Source organism: Capricornis sumatraensis, chromosome 11, assembly GCF_032405125.1.
Source record: "Capricornis sumatraensis isolate serow.1 chromosome 11, serow.2, whole genome shotgun sequence".
Taxonomy (NCBI): Eukaryota; Metazoa; Chordata; class Mammalia; order Artiodactyla; family Bovidae; genus Capricornis; species Capricornis sumatraensis.
Genome location: NC_091079.1, coordinates 75,493,146 through 75,508,179, shown reverse-complemented (window position 1 = coordinate 75,508,179; position 15,034 = coordinate 75,493,146).

Below are 15,034 nucleotides of genomic sequence, written 5' to 3'. Positions count from 1 at the left end.
TGTGTGTGCAGTACCTAACACTGTTCAGACATGTATGGTCTTACATCAGAAAGCTGTTACAAAAGTGGCCCAATAATTACAAGTTTAAAAAATCCTCACTGTTGAAAATTACAAGCCTAAGGACCTATAATTCTCAGAAGTCTGTTTCTTGCTATTCACTTGATATATTTCATTAAATTTTAAAGAAATTAGAAAATTCTTAGTTGGGTCATTGAAATAATTATTTCATCATAAGTATAGATGAAATTGGTATAGTAAAATATGGTAACCTGAAATTAAGTATCATTATCACATTTATGTAAAGAATTTAATATAGTTTTTAAGAATTTACTTGAGTTCATTCTATATCAATACTGTTTTCAAGGAAAAATAAAACTATTGGTAAGTTTCACTTCTGGAATGTAAAATGAGGGAAAAAAGATTGAAAAGACCAAATTCCTTGATTATAACAAAATTTTCCTAATTGTCCTCCACTTCTTCTGGTGATTTTTCCTAAAATGAAGGGGAAAGGAACAATGTAAGCCTTAAATCCAAGCTCTTGTGGTCTCTCTTAGTGACTGACAGATCCTGGTTTTCCTCCCTGGACACTTTCTCACTGTCTTTTACTGGTACTTCCTTTTTTGGTTGATGTCTGAAGGTTGAGTGAGTCTATGTTTCTATGCTCCTCTCTGTCCATTCATTCTCTGCATCAGCCCACAAAGTTCCTTGGTGCCAAGTGCCATCTGTACACTGATACAGCTCACAATTATATCTCTAGCCCTGACCTTTTCCCTAAACTCCGTATTTATATCCAGCTGCCTATGTGGTATCTCCATTTAGCTATTTAGCAAGCATTTCAAACTAAGCATGTGAAAAATGGATTTATTTAAGCTCCAGTTTTCCTTACTTCTCTATATATCCTGTTGCATAGGGCAAGAAACTTAGGGGACATATTCTGTTCTTTTACCCCATGTTCCTCCTGGCTACCCTCTAGCAACTTCTCGCTTTGGTCCATACTTTGATCATGCGGACCCTTTTCGCACTTCAAGACCTTTGCACCTCAAGACACTGGTTGTTTCCAGTGTCTGCGCTACGTCTTTCCCAGATCGGCATACACCCAGGGTCCAGGCTTCATGCCAAAGTCCACCTCTTGAGAGAGATCTTCCTTGACACTTCTGCCATTATCACATAATCTGTTCTGTTGTCCATAGTAGAAGAGCACAGGATGACACAGTCTAAAAATCACTGAGCAGCCAAAATGAATAAGCCGGAAAACAGGCGCACTACAATCATTGTCTATAAAATTTCAGTTTTAAAAAGACATGGCATATTAGGTTTTCATAAAATGAAGCCAAACTCTAATGCAAAGAAAAGGCACTAAGATAATGGGGGAATACAATTAAGGAATCATAGTCCCTAGAAGTATAAATAAGCCAATAAGTGTAATCAAATAATCATTTTGAAAAGTGTCTTTTGCTGTGTCTAAAATGTGTCCACTTCTATAAGAACAGAGTACACCACTGACACCTGTTACAGAAAAAATATGGGGAGGTCTTGATGTTGAAGGGACAGAAGATAAAGTATAGGTATGATTCTCTAAACAGAACACAAGGGCTCTGCTATGCTACAAGATAGCTGCCACAATGAAGTTATAAAGGAGAGAACTTAGAAAAAATAATTTTGCTTTTTGAGGTTTTACTATTTCACTTCAGGTTTCGGCCAGAAATATACTAAGAGTCTATGGCCAGTAAGAAATAAAGCTAGAATTGGAGTGAGATATCAAGAGTGGAAATATCAATTCTGTACTTATCACCATACACAGAGTGGTTTTAAAATAGCATATGCATTCAATACATTTAGTGGATGCCTCCAGAGGCAGATTGTGAAGAGCTGAGGCAGAGTTAGAGGCAGCCTCTCAAAGAGTTTGCAAGGGGAGTCCATGAGCCAACAAGTTATCTTCTGTATCAAGGATTCAGGATAGTCCTGGACCAACAAGGGTCAACAAACCCAGCCTGCGGCTAAATCCAGTCTCCCATTTATTTTTATATAACTGGTGAGCTAACAATTTTACATTTCTTAAATGGGTGGAAAAAATCAGAGGAAGAGTAATATATCACGACATGTGAAGACTGAAATTCATATGTGTTTGTACATAAAATTTTATTGCACTATGCTGCTGCTGCTGCTAAGTCACATAGCCATTTGTTTATATATTGTCTTGTTTTGTGCTACAAGAGCACAAAAGTAGTTTGAGTAGTTGTGACTGAGACATGTGGCTTGTAAAATCTAAAATATTAAATCTCTGGCCCTTTACAGAAAAAAATCTGATAACCTCTCTTCTCCAAAACAGACATAGGGAGGAAAGGTTGTGGTTGAACTTTATATTGATAACTAAAGTAAGAGGGAGAAAGGGAACCAGTAGGAAAGAATTAGAGTTGGATGTGCACCCAGACAGCATGCTGCCATGGAAGCTAAGGTTATAAAACCGATGGAGGAGAGAGCTGGTTAAGACACTAGAGAACTTCAGAACACCACCAAAGGGCCACTGCTGAGTTACTTAAAGGGGGATATGCATTTCTCCAAGTATAAGTGACTATGTGCCAAGGAGTATATGAAGCCACAGGACCCATAAGCATGAAACATCATCTTGGAGCATGATTTCACTCCAGGTTTGTGGAGGGGTGGGGGAATGCTAAAGGCTGGGGGAGTGGTTTTATATATAAACATTTTACTGAGTAGAATGCAAAATTTGCATGATGTTTTATATTAAAATTTTTGTTGCATAAATAATTTGTATATTTAAATCAGGATGCTGAAACACTTCAAATTTTAAATAAGTCGGCTCCATGTTAAAATCCTAGAATTGTAAATTCACTTTTCTCTGTCTTTAAGGGTACTTTCATGGGAAGGTTTGAAAAACAGGACATGGAATACTCGAGAGGGTATTTCTGAGAGACAACAGTTGCCACCATCTAAGGCTTTAAGTTGACCTGGAAATCAAAACTATTATACCGCCGAAAGGTTATGACTCCTCTGTCAACTCCAGTCTATTGGTAGTGTTTCCTTGGAAGAGCTTTGCTGGGATGGATTCTGAGACTTGTGTTTAGTTCAGCAGTGTTTAGATTAGCAATGTGTTCCAATGCTGGGGGAGGTGATCCATGGCAGTTTGCTTTAATGATTCACTATAGATTAATATGAGAATCTATTTAAATCTTTGACACACTTTTCATACTGTTTAACTGCTTAATCAGAGTTACATTAAGCATCTACTTTCAAAGCCAGAGTTGCCTTTATGTCTCTGCCTTCATGATTCAGGGGTATCAACAAACATGACAAGCATATCCAAGTTTACCATAAAAGAATCCTTGAAAATTTTACAGTAATTATCATCGCAGTCCATTCTTAATCCCCACAAAATACATAATCCCCACAAAATACATAAGAAAATTAAAAGGACACTATATTGCATGTGAACATTTTAAATATTTTATTATACAAGGACAGGATAGCATTTCAGAGAAGGCAATGGCACCCCACTCCAGTACTCTTGCCTGGAAAATCCCATGGGTGGAGGAGCCTGGTAGGCTGTAGTCCATGGAGTCGCTAAGAGTTGGACATGACTGAGTGACTTCACTTTTACTTTTCACTTTCATGCATTGGAGAAGGAAATGGCAGCCCACTCCAGTGTTCTTGCCTGGAGAATCCCAGGGACGGGGGAGCCTTGTGGGCTGCCATCTATGGGGTCACACAGAGTCGGACAAGACTGAAGTGACTTAGCAGCAGCAGCAGCAGGATAGCATTTGAGAAGCTAGCAGAATAAATGTATTAATAGAAAAATAAATGAAAAGTCGAGCGACGTTGGGGCAAGAATATTTAGGATAAAAATAGGAAAGTTCAGAAGAGAGACAAAGAGGATCAAACAGGCTTAAGTGAAGAGGTAGGGAGAAATTCAAGAGATGTTTCTAATGTAGACTCATTAGAATCTAGTAGCAGATTTGATGTATAGAACAATGATAGTAAATGGTGAATACAAGAGTCTTTTAGCTTAACCAACTAGGTATGTAAAAATGTTAATTATTAAATGGGGAAAGCAGGAAGAGGAATTGATTTGGGAGGTGGGTAAACCAGTGATTATGCCATAGCATCACAGAGAACTACATTATCCAGGGTCCCTGGTTTCCAAGCAAGTGAAGACAGGTGCTGTTGCAAGACTGGGAGTGACTGTAGGGAGAAGCTAGGGTATTTCTTAGTCTCTCACTTTGCTTCAGGCAGCATTTCTCCTGGTGACTGGAATCTTTTCCGAGATTTCACTTCCTATTAGACAAGTTTTCTGTGTTTGGTTCCAGCTTCCCTAGTGGCCATAGCTCTAGCCTCAGCTACAACTCTAGCTCTAGCTGGGTGGCCTTGCCGTCTGGACTTTGGAAACTCCACCTCATCCTGTTACCCCTCTTGATAGTGGCTTTCTGCTGTTGCTACTCTGGTTATCTTGTCACCCCAATTTTAGTTTCTCATCTCATTCAACACTGGTATAAGCAATTCCCAATATTAAATTTCCTGTTTGAAATACCTAGACTGTTTTTTTTCCCTTATCTGAAACCTAAATGATAAAGTAATTAATTCAGTTCTAGAAATATTGAGCTTCAGATAAGTATGGGGCCCCCTGGTAAAGATATTTAGTGGAGGCTTGGAAATAGTTAACAAAGCCCTGGAGACAGAGATAACAGACCTACAAGCCAACAACTGCAGGTGGTAGTTAAAGCCATAAGATCTGATTTCCCAGGTGGAATGAGGAGGTAGAAAGATTAAACCAAAAGGATTAAGCAGTGGGCTAACCCCTGAAAAGTCAATATTTTTTTCATTTAAATCAGGAAAGAACTGAAGACTGAAAAGGAGTAACCAGAGAAGTAGAAACCCAGGTTAGGAATGTCACAGAAGCCAAATGAGAAACAAAAGTCCTCAAGGGAAGGGCCCAGTGGAGTCAAATTTGGTGGAAATAGCAGATAGAACACATTAAAGGATTGAGGCAAATAAAGCAAATATTTTCCTTTGTGTCTAGCAAAGGGACTGTATTGCTATGTCTGTCAGAACAATTATAATACAGTGGCTGAAAGAAACAAGATTATGAGTTAAGACATAAATGAGGATAGGAAGAAGTTGACCATGTCAAGGAACATAGGCTACTTTTTCAGGATTCCTAATGATGAAGACCTTGAAAGAAAGAATACCTTAAGTTGGAGGGAGAGGAAGGCCTGCAGCTATGAATGGAGTGGATACTGAAGGTCTCACTGAAGAGGGGATGGGTCAAGAGTAGAAGCAGAATGGTTACCCCTTTTGAAATAAGGAGGATAATATGGGTGGTCAACATGTTCAAGGTTACTAAGTCTGCTTTTTGTAACATGGTATTATCAAGAAGTATCCATTGTGCGCTGCTGCTACTGCTAAGTCGCTTCAGTCGTATCCAACTGTGCGACCCCACAGACGATAGCCCACCAGGCTCCGCCGTTCCTGGGATTCTCCAGGCAAGAACACTGGAGTGGGTTGCCATTGCCATTGTGCACAGATTTCTCCCAAATGAACAGAAATACCACTCACTTTTGCTCTCCTACTCATAGCTCCCCTCTAAATCAACAACAAAAATGTAGTCCATTGAAAGAATCATGATCATTTTTATATATAAATCACACCCTAGGGGCTGAGTGTTAACTCTTCTCCAAATGTTTCCACCAAGACATGAAAATTCCACATTTTAAATGGGTGATATGTGCATTATGAGAAAGAACAAAGATATATTCATAAAATTGGCTTTCCTAAGTGCTAATCTGTCAAATTTTTTTTCTCTTGTGATGAGGTCATTTAAGATTTACTCTCTTAGCAACTTTCGAATATGCAATATTTTTTGTGATACAAATCTATTAACTACAGTCACCATGCTGTACATTACATCCCATGACTTATTATATAACTGGAAGTTTGTTGCTTTTGACCTCCTTCACCCATTTCACCCATCCCCCACTCACTTTTTTTTTTAATTGAAGTATGCTGCTGCTGCTACTGCTGCTAAGTCGCTTCAGTCGTGTCCGACTCTGTGTGACCCACAAGGCTTCCTTGTCCCTGGGATCCTCCAGGCAAGAACACTGGAGTGGGTTGCCATTTCCTTCTACAATGCATGAAAGTGAAAAGTGAAAGTGAAGATGTTCAGTCGTGTCTGACTCTTCGTGACCCCATGGACTGCAGCCCACCAGGCTCCTCCATCCATGGGATTTTCCAGGCAAAAGTACTGGAGTGGGGTGCCATTGCCTTCTCCAAATTGAAGTATAGTTCATGTAAAAATATTATGCAAGTTACAGGTGTACAATATAGTAATTCACATTTTAAAACCTATACTCATTTATATTTATCAAATATTGGCTATACGTCCTGTGTTGTACAATCTATCCTTGTAGATTATTTTTTAATATAGACTTATTTATTTTAATTGGAGGCTAATTACTTTACAATATTGTATTGGTTTTGCCATACATCAACATGAATCTGCCAGGTTATTTTATACATAATAGTTTTTACCTCTTAATCTCCTACCATATTATGCCCCTCCCCTCTTCCTTCTCCCAACTGTACCCACTGATTTGTTCTCTATATCTGTGAGTCTGCTTCTTTTTTTATGTTCACTAGTTGTATTTTTTAGATTCAGCAAATTAGGAAAACTCAGCAGTGGCCTCAGGGCTGCAAAAGGTCAGTTTTCTTTCCAATCTCAAAGAAAAGCAATGCCAAAACTACCGCACAATTGCACTCATCTCACACACTAGCAAAGTAATGCTCGAACTTCTCCAAGGCAGGCTTCAACAGTATGTGAACTGTGAACTTTCAGATGTTCCAGCTGGATTTAGCAAAGGCAGAGGAACCAAAGATCAAACTGCCCACATCCGTTGGATCATTGAAAAAGCAAGAGAGTTCCAGAAAAACTTCTGCTTTATTGACTATGCCAAAGCCTTTGACTGTGTAGATCACAACAGACTCTGGAAACTTCAAGAGATGGGAAGAGACCATCTGACCTGCCTCTTGAGAAATCTGTATGCAGGTCAGGAAGCAACAGTTAGAACTGGACATGGAGCAACAGACTGGTTCCAAACAGGGAAAGGAGTACATCAAGGTTGTATATTGCCACCCTGCTTATTTAACTTACATGCAGAGTACATCATGAAAATGCTGGACTGGATGAAGCACAAGCTGGAATCAAGATTTCTGGGAGAAACATCAATAACCTCAGATATGCAGAGAATATCACCCTTATGGCAGAAAGCAAAGAAGAACTAAAGAGCCTCTTGATGAAAGTGAAAGAAGAGGGTGAAAATGTTGGCTTAAAACTCAACATTCAGAAAACGAAGATCATGGCATCTGGTCCCATCACTTCACGGAGAATAGATGGGGAAACAGTGGCAGACTTTATTTTGGGGGGCTCCAAAATCACTGCAGATGGTGACTGCAGCCATGAAATTAAAAGACTCCTACTCCTTGGAAGAAAAGTTATGACCAACCTAGACAAAATATTAAAAAGCAGAGACATCACTTTGCCAACAAAGGTCCATCTAGTCAAAGCTATGGTTTTTCTAGTAGTCATGTATGGATGTGAGAGTTGGACTATAAAGAAAGTTTAGCGCCAAAGAATTGATGTTTTTGAACTGTAGTGTTGGAGAAGACTCTTGAGAGTCCCTTGGAATACAAGGAGATCAAACCAGTCAATCCTAAAGGAAATCAGTCCTGAATGTTCACTGATGCTGAATATGACTGATGCTGAAGCTGAAACTCCAATACTCTGGCCACCTGATGCAAAGAACTGACTCATTTGAAAAGACCCTGATGCTGGGAAAGATTGAAGGCAGGAGTAGAAGGGGACGACAGAGGATGTGATGGCTGGATGGCATCACTGACTCAATGGACATCAGTTTGAGTAAATTCCAGGAGTTGGTGATGGACAGGGAGGCCTGGCGTGCTGCAGTCCATGGGGTCACAGAGAGTCAGACACTACTGAACGACTGAACTGAACTGATGAACATTGGGGTGGGTGTATCTTTTCAAATGACAGTTTTCAAATATATACCCAGGAGTGGAACTGCTGGGTCATATGGTAGTTCTATTTTTAGTTTTTTGAGGAACATCTATACTGTTTTCCACAGTAGCTGTACCAATTTACATTCCCACCAATAATGCATGAGGGTTCCCTTTCCTTCACATCCTCACCACCATTTGTGTTCTTTTTGATGACAGCCATTCTGACACATGTGAAGTGATAACTCATTATGCTTTAGGTTTGCTTTTCCTTGATGATTAGTGACGTTAATCATCATGTGCTTGTTAGCTATCTGCATTTCTTCTTTAAAAAAAATGCCTATTCAGGTCTTCTGCCTATTTTACAACTTGAGTATTTTTATGATGTGTTGTATGAGCTATTTATATATTTTGGATATTAACCCTTTGTTGGTCATTTAATTTGTAAATAGTTTCTCCCTTTTGGTAGGTTGTCTTTTCAGTATATCAGTGATTTCCTTTGCTGTGCAAAAGTTTTTAATTTAATTAGGTCCCATTTGTTTATTTTTGCTTTTATTTCCTTTAGGAAATTATCCTGAAGCTTTAGGAATCATATACAAAAAGATATTGCTACGATTTATATCAAATAGTGTTCTGCCTACGTTTTCCTCTAAAGGTTTTATGGTTTCTGGTCTTAAATTTAGGTCTTTAATTCATTCTGTGCTTATTTTTTGTACATGGTGTTAGAGGATGTTCTAATTCCATTCTTTTACATGTATCTGTCCATCTTTCCCAGCACCACTTGAAGATACTGTCTTTCCACCATGTATATTCTTGCCTGCCTTGTCCTAGATTGGCCAGAAGTCTGTGGGTTTATTTCTAAGCTCTCTATTCTATTCCATTTTTTTCTTTTCTTTTTTTTAATTTTTATTTTTTAAATGTATTTATTTTAGTAGGAGGCTAATTCTTTACAATATTGTAGTGGTTTTTGCCATACATTGTAATGACTCAGCCATGGGTTTATATGTGTTCCCCTCCTGAACCCCCTCCCACCTCTCTCCCCATCCCATCCCTCTGGGTCATCCCAGTGCACCAGCCCTGAGCACCCTGTCTCATGCATCGAACCTGGACTGGCAATCTGTTTCATATATGATAATATACATGTTTTAATGCTATTCTCTCAGATCATCCCACCCTCGCCTTCTCCCACAGAATCCAAAAGACTGTTCTATACATCTGTGTCTCTTTTGCTGTCTCGCATATAGGGTTATCATTACCATCTTTCTCAATTCCATATACATGTGTTAGTATACTATATTGGTGTTTTTCTTTCTGGCTTACTTCACTCTGTATAATAGGCTCCAGTTTCATCCACTTCATTAGAACTGATTCAAATATATTATTTTCAATGGCTGAGTAATATTCCATTGTGTATATGTACCACAGCTTTCTTATCCATTCATCTGCTGATGGACATCTAGGTTGCTTCCATGTCCTGGCTATTATAAACAGTGCTGCGATGAACATTGGGATACATGTGTCTCTTTCAGTTCTGGTTTCCTTGGTATATATGCCCAGCAGTAGGATTGCTGGGTCATATGGCAGTTCTATTTCCAGTTTTTTAAGGAATCTCCACACTGTTCTTCATAGTGGCTGTACTAGTTTGCATTTCCACCAACAGTGTAAGAGGGTTCCCTTTTCTCCACACCCTCTCTAGAATTTATTGCTTGTAGATTTTTGGATTGCAGCCATTCTGACTGGTGTGAAATGGTACCTCATTGTGGTTTTGATTTGCATTTCTCTGATAATGAGTGATGTTGAGCATCTTTTCATGTGTTTGTTAGCCATCTGTATGTCTTCTTTGGAGAAATGTCTGTTTAGTTCCTTGGCCCATTTTTTTTTATTGGGTCATTTATTTTTCTGGAATTGAGCTTTAGGAGTTGCAACTAAGGTCCATCTAGTCAAGGCTATGGTTTTTCCAGTAGTCATGTATGGATGTGAGAGTTGGACTGTGAAGAAGGCTGAGCACTGAAGAATTGATGCTTTTGAACTGTGGTGTTGGAGAAGACTCTTGAGAGTCCCTTGGACTGCAAGGAGATCCAACCAGTCCATTCTGAAGGACATCAACCCTGGGATTTCTTTGGAAGGAATGAGGCTAAAGCTGAAACTCCAGTACTTTGGCCACCTCATGCAAAGAGTTGACTCATTGGAAAAGACTCTGATGCTGGGAGGGATTGGGGGCAGGAGGAGAAGGGGACAACAGAGGATGAGATGGCTGGATGGCATCACTGACTCGATGGATGTGAGTCTGAGTGAACTCTGGGAGTTGGTGATGGACAGGGAGGCCTGGTGTGCTGCGATTCATGGGGTCACAAAGAGTTGGACACAACTGAGTGACTGAACTGTATATTTTTGAGATTAATTTTTGTCAGTTGCTTCATTTACTATTATTTTCTCCTGAAGGCTGTCTTTTCACTTTGCTTATAGTTTCCTTTGTTGTGCAAAAGCTTTTAAGTTTAATTAGGTCCCATTTGTTTATTTTTGCTTTTATTTCCTTTACTCTGGGAGATGGGTCATAGAGGATCCTGCTGTGATTTATGTCCAAGAGTGTTTTCCCTATGTTTTCCTCTAGGAGTTTTATGGTTTCCAGTCTTATGTTTAGATCTTTAATCCATTTTGAGTTTAATTTTGTGTATGGTGTTAGAAAGTGTTCTGCTGCTGCTGCTAAGTTGCTTCAGTTGTGTCCGACTCTGTGCAACCCCAGAGATGGCAGCCCACAAGGCTCCCCCTTCCCTGGGATCTCCAGGCAAGAACACTGGAATGGGTTGCCATTTCCTTCTACAATGCGTGAAAGTGAAGATGCTCAGTTGTGTCCAACTCTTAGCAACCCCATGAACTGCAGCCCACCAGGCTCCTCTGTCCATGGGATTTTCCAGGCAAGAGTACTGGAGTGGGTTTCCATTGCCTTCTCCTAGAAGTGTTCTAGTTTCATTCTTTTACAAGTGGTTGACCAGTTTTCCCAATACCACTTGTTAAAGAGATTGTCTTTTCTCCATTGTATATTCTTGCCTCCTTTGTCAAAGATCAGGTGTCCATAGGTGCATGGATTTATCTCTGGACTTTCTATTTTGTTCCATTGATCTATATGTCTGTCTTTGTGCCGGTACCATACTGTCTTGATGACTGTAGCTTTGTAATAGAGCCTGAAGTCAGGCAGGTTGATTCCTCTGTTCCATTCTTTCTTCTCAAGATTGCTTTGGCTCTTTGAGGTTTTTTTGTATTTCCATACAAATTGTGAAATAATTTGTTCTAGTTCTGTGAAAAATACCATTGGTAGCCTGAAAGGGATTGCATTGAATCTATAGATTGCTTTGGGTAGTATACTCATTTTCACTATATTGATTCTTCCAATCCATGAACATGGTATATTTCTCCATCTATTTGTGCCCTCTTTGATTTCTTTCATCAGTGTTTTATAGTTTTCTATGTATAGGTCTTTTGTTTCTTTAGGTAGATATATTCCTAAGTATTTTATTCTTTTCATTGCAATGGTGAATGGAATTGTTTCCTTAATTTCTTTCTGTTTTCTCATTGTTAGTGTATAGGAATGCAAGGGATTTCTGTGTGTTGATTTTATATCCTGCAACTTTACTATATTCATTGATTAGCTCTAGTACTTTTCTGGTAGAGTCTTTAGGGTTTTCTATGTAGAGGATCATGTCATCTGCAAACAGAGTTTTACTTCTTTTCCAATCTGGATTCCTTTTATTTCTTTTTCTGCTCTGATTGCTGTGGCCAAAACTTCGAAAACTATGTTGAATAGTAGTGGTGGGAGTGGGCACCCTTGCCTTGTTCCTTATTTTAGGGGAAATGCTTTCAATTGAGGATAATGTTTGCTGTGAGTTTGTCATATATAGGTTTTATTGTGTTGAGGAATGTTCCTTCTCTTCCTACTTTCTGGAGAGTTTTTATCATAAATGGAAGTTAAATTTTGTCAAAGGCTTTTTATGCATCTATTGAGATAATCATATGGTTTTTATTTTTCAATTTGTTAATGTGGTGTCTTACATTGATTGATTTGTGGATGTTAAAGAATCCTTGCATTCCTGGGATGAAGCCCACTTGATCATGATGTATGATCTTTTTAATGTGTTGTTGGATTCTGTTTGCTAGAATTTTGTTAAGGATTTTTGCATCTATGTTTATCAGAGATATTGGCCTGTAGTTTTCTTTTTTGGTGGCATCTTTGTCTGGTTTTGATATTAGGGTGATGGTGGCCTCATAGAATGAGTTTGGAAGTTTACCTTCTGCAGTTTTCTGGAAGAGTTTGAGTAAGATGTGTTAGCTCTTCTCTAAATTTTTGGTAGAATTCAGTTGTGAAGCCATCTGGTCCTGGCCTTTCATTTGCTGGAAGATTTCTGATTACAGGTTTGATTTCCATGCTTGTGATGGGTCTGTTAAGATCTTATGTTTCTTCCTGATTCAGTTTTGGAAAGTTATACTTTTCTAAGAATTTTTCCATTTCTTCCAAGTTGTCCATTTTATTAGCATATAGTTGCTGATAGTAGTCTCTTATGATCCTTTATATTTCTGTGTTGTCTGTTGTGATTTCTCCATTTTCATTTCTAATTTTGTTGATTTGATTCTTCTCCCTTTGTTTTTTTGATGAGTGTGTCTAATGTCTTTTCAATTTTATTTATCTTCTCAAAAAAATAGCTTTTAGCTTTGTTGATTTTTGCTATGGTCTCTTTTGTTTCTTTTGCATTTATTTCTGCCCTAATTTTTAAGATTTTTTTTCCTTCTACTTTTCCTGGGGTTCTTCATTCCTTCCTTTTCTAGTTGCTCTAGGTGTAGAGTTAGGTTATTTATTTGACTTTTTTCTTGCTTCTTGAGGTAAGCCTGTATTGCTATGAACCTTCCCCTTAGCACTGCTTTTACAGTGTCCCATAGCTTTTAGGCTGTTGTGTTTTCATTTTCATTCATTTATATGCATATTCTAATTTCTTTTTTGATTTCTTCTATGATATGTTGGTTATTCAGAAGCTTGTTGTTTAGCCTCCATATGTTGGAATTTTTAATAGTTTTTTTTTTTTCCTATAATTGAGATCTAATCTTACTGCATTGTGGTCAGAAAAGATGATTGGAATGATTTCAATTTTTTTTTAATTTACCAAGGCTAGATTTATGGCCCAGGATGTGATCTATCCTGGAGAAGGTTCCATGTGCACTTGGGGAAAAGGTGAAATTCATTGTTTTGTTGTGAAATGTCCTATAGATATTAGGTCTAGCTGGTCCATTGTGTCATTTAAAATTTGTGTTTCCTTGTTAATTTTCTGTTTAGTTGATCTATCCATAGGTATGAGTGGGGTATTAAAGTCTCCCACTGTTATTGTGTTATTGTTAATTTCCCCTTTCATACTTGTTAGCATTTGCCTTACATATTGTGGTGCTCCTATGTTGGATGCATATATATTTATAATGATCTATGTGTCTGTTTTTGTGCCAGTACTGGTCTGGATTTAATTAGTAGCTTTGTCATATATAGTGTGAAGTCAGAATGGGATTCCTCCATCTCTGTTCTTTCTCAGGATTGTTTTGCCTATTTATAGTCTCTTGTGTGTCCATGAAAATCTTAAAAATTGTCCTAGTTTTTGTGAAAAGTACCATTGCTATTTTGATAGAGATTGGAAAGGAAGATGTAAACTGTTACTCTTTGCAGATAACATAAGATTATACGTAGAAAAATCCCAAAGATGCCACCAAAAAACTACTAGAGCCCAAAGAATTCAATAAAGTTGCAGGATCCAAAATTAATGTACAGAAATATACTGCATTTTATACACTAACAATGAACTACCAGAAAGAGAAATTAACCTCCAATTTAAAGTAAATTAAAAACAACACAAAACAGAAAGAAGTGAACAATCTCATTTGCCATCACATCAAAAAGAATAACATATAAAGGAATAAACCTACCCAAGGAGGCAAAAGAAGACCCATAATCAGAAAATCATAAGACACTGATGAAAGAAATTGAAGACAACATAAGCTGATGGAAAGATAGTTTTCTTGGATTGAAAGAAAAATGGCCATACTGCTGAAGGCAATCTACAATGCAGTGCAATCCCTATCAAAATACCACTCAAGCTTCTTAATTGAGAAAGTTGTAGTTCCATATTTTACTTCTACAGATGCTAAGATACCTGAAAATGCTAAGAAACCAGTTTCACATGTTCTATTTATATACACTGTATGAAGTATATGAATGGTATAGCCACTTATGGAAAACCACCAGATCTTCTTTGTATAATTATCCTGAAGCTGTGCATTACACTGTAGTCAGTCAGTCTTTCTTTCTCTGACTCTCTCTCTCATGAGTGCATGCATGCAGTTTGTTTATAACTGCTGCTGCTAAGTTGCTTCAGTCGTGTCTGACTCTGTGTGACCCCAGAGACGGCAGCCCACCAGGCTCCCCTGTCCCAGGGATTCTCCAGGCAAGAACACTGGAGTGGGTTGCCATTGCCTTCTCCAATGCATGAAAGTGAAAAGTGAAAGTGAAATTCACTTCACTTGCTTATAACTAGAGGCTTAAAAATCAAGTAGCTTTAATCAATTCCTATAGAAGTTTGAGCAAAGAATATCCAGACATCAAAAATAGTTTGAAGGGAATGGATATTTTCATAAATATATTCTAGTGTGTTGATAAGGAAGATAATTTGGGGAATAAATAGCCAAGGACACAGGCAATAAGAGTAGCAGGTAACAACTTGTGTATTGCTTAGTCTATACCATGCTGTACTGACCATACCTTACACAGTTTACCTTAAGACACAACCTTACATGGTAGGTAATACTATTACCTCCATTTTACAGATGACAAAACTGAGACCTGGGAAGACAGTTTGCTCCAGATTAGACCTCAGGCAGTGTGGCTTTAAAATCCCCACTCTTAATCACTCTGTGTGCATGCTAAGTCTCTTCAGTCATGTCCAACTCCATTGCTGCAATGCAATTTATAGCTAGTTAATCT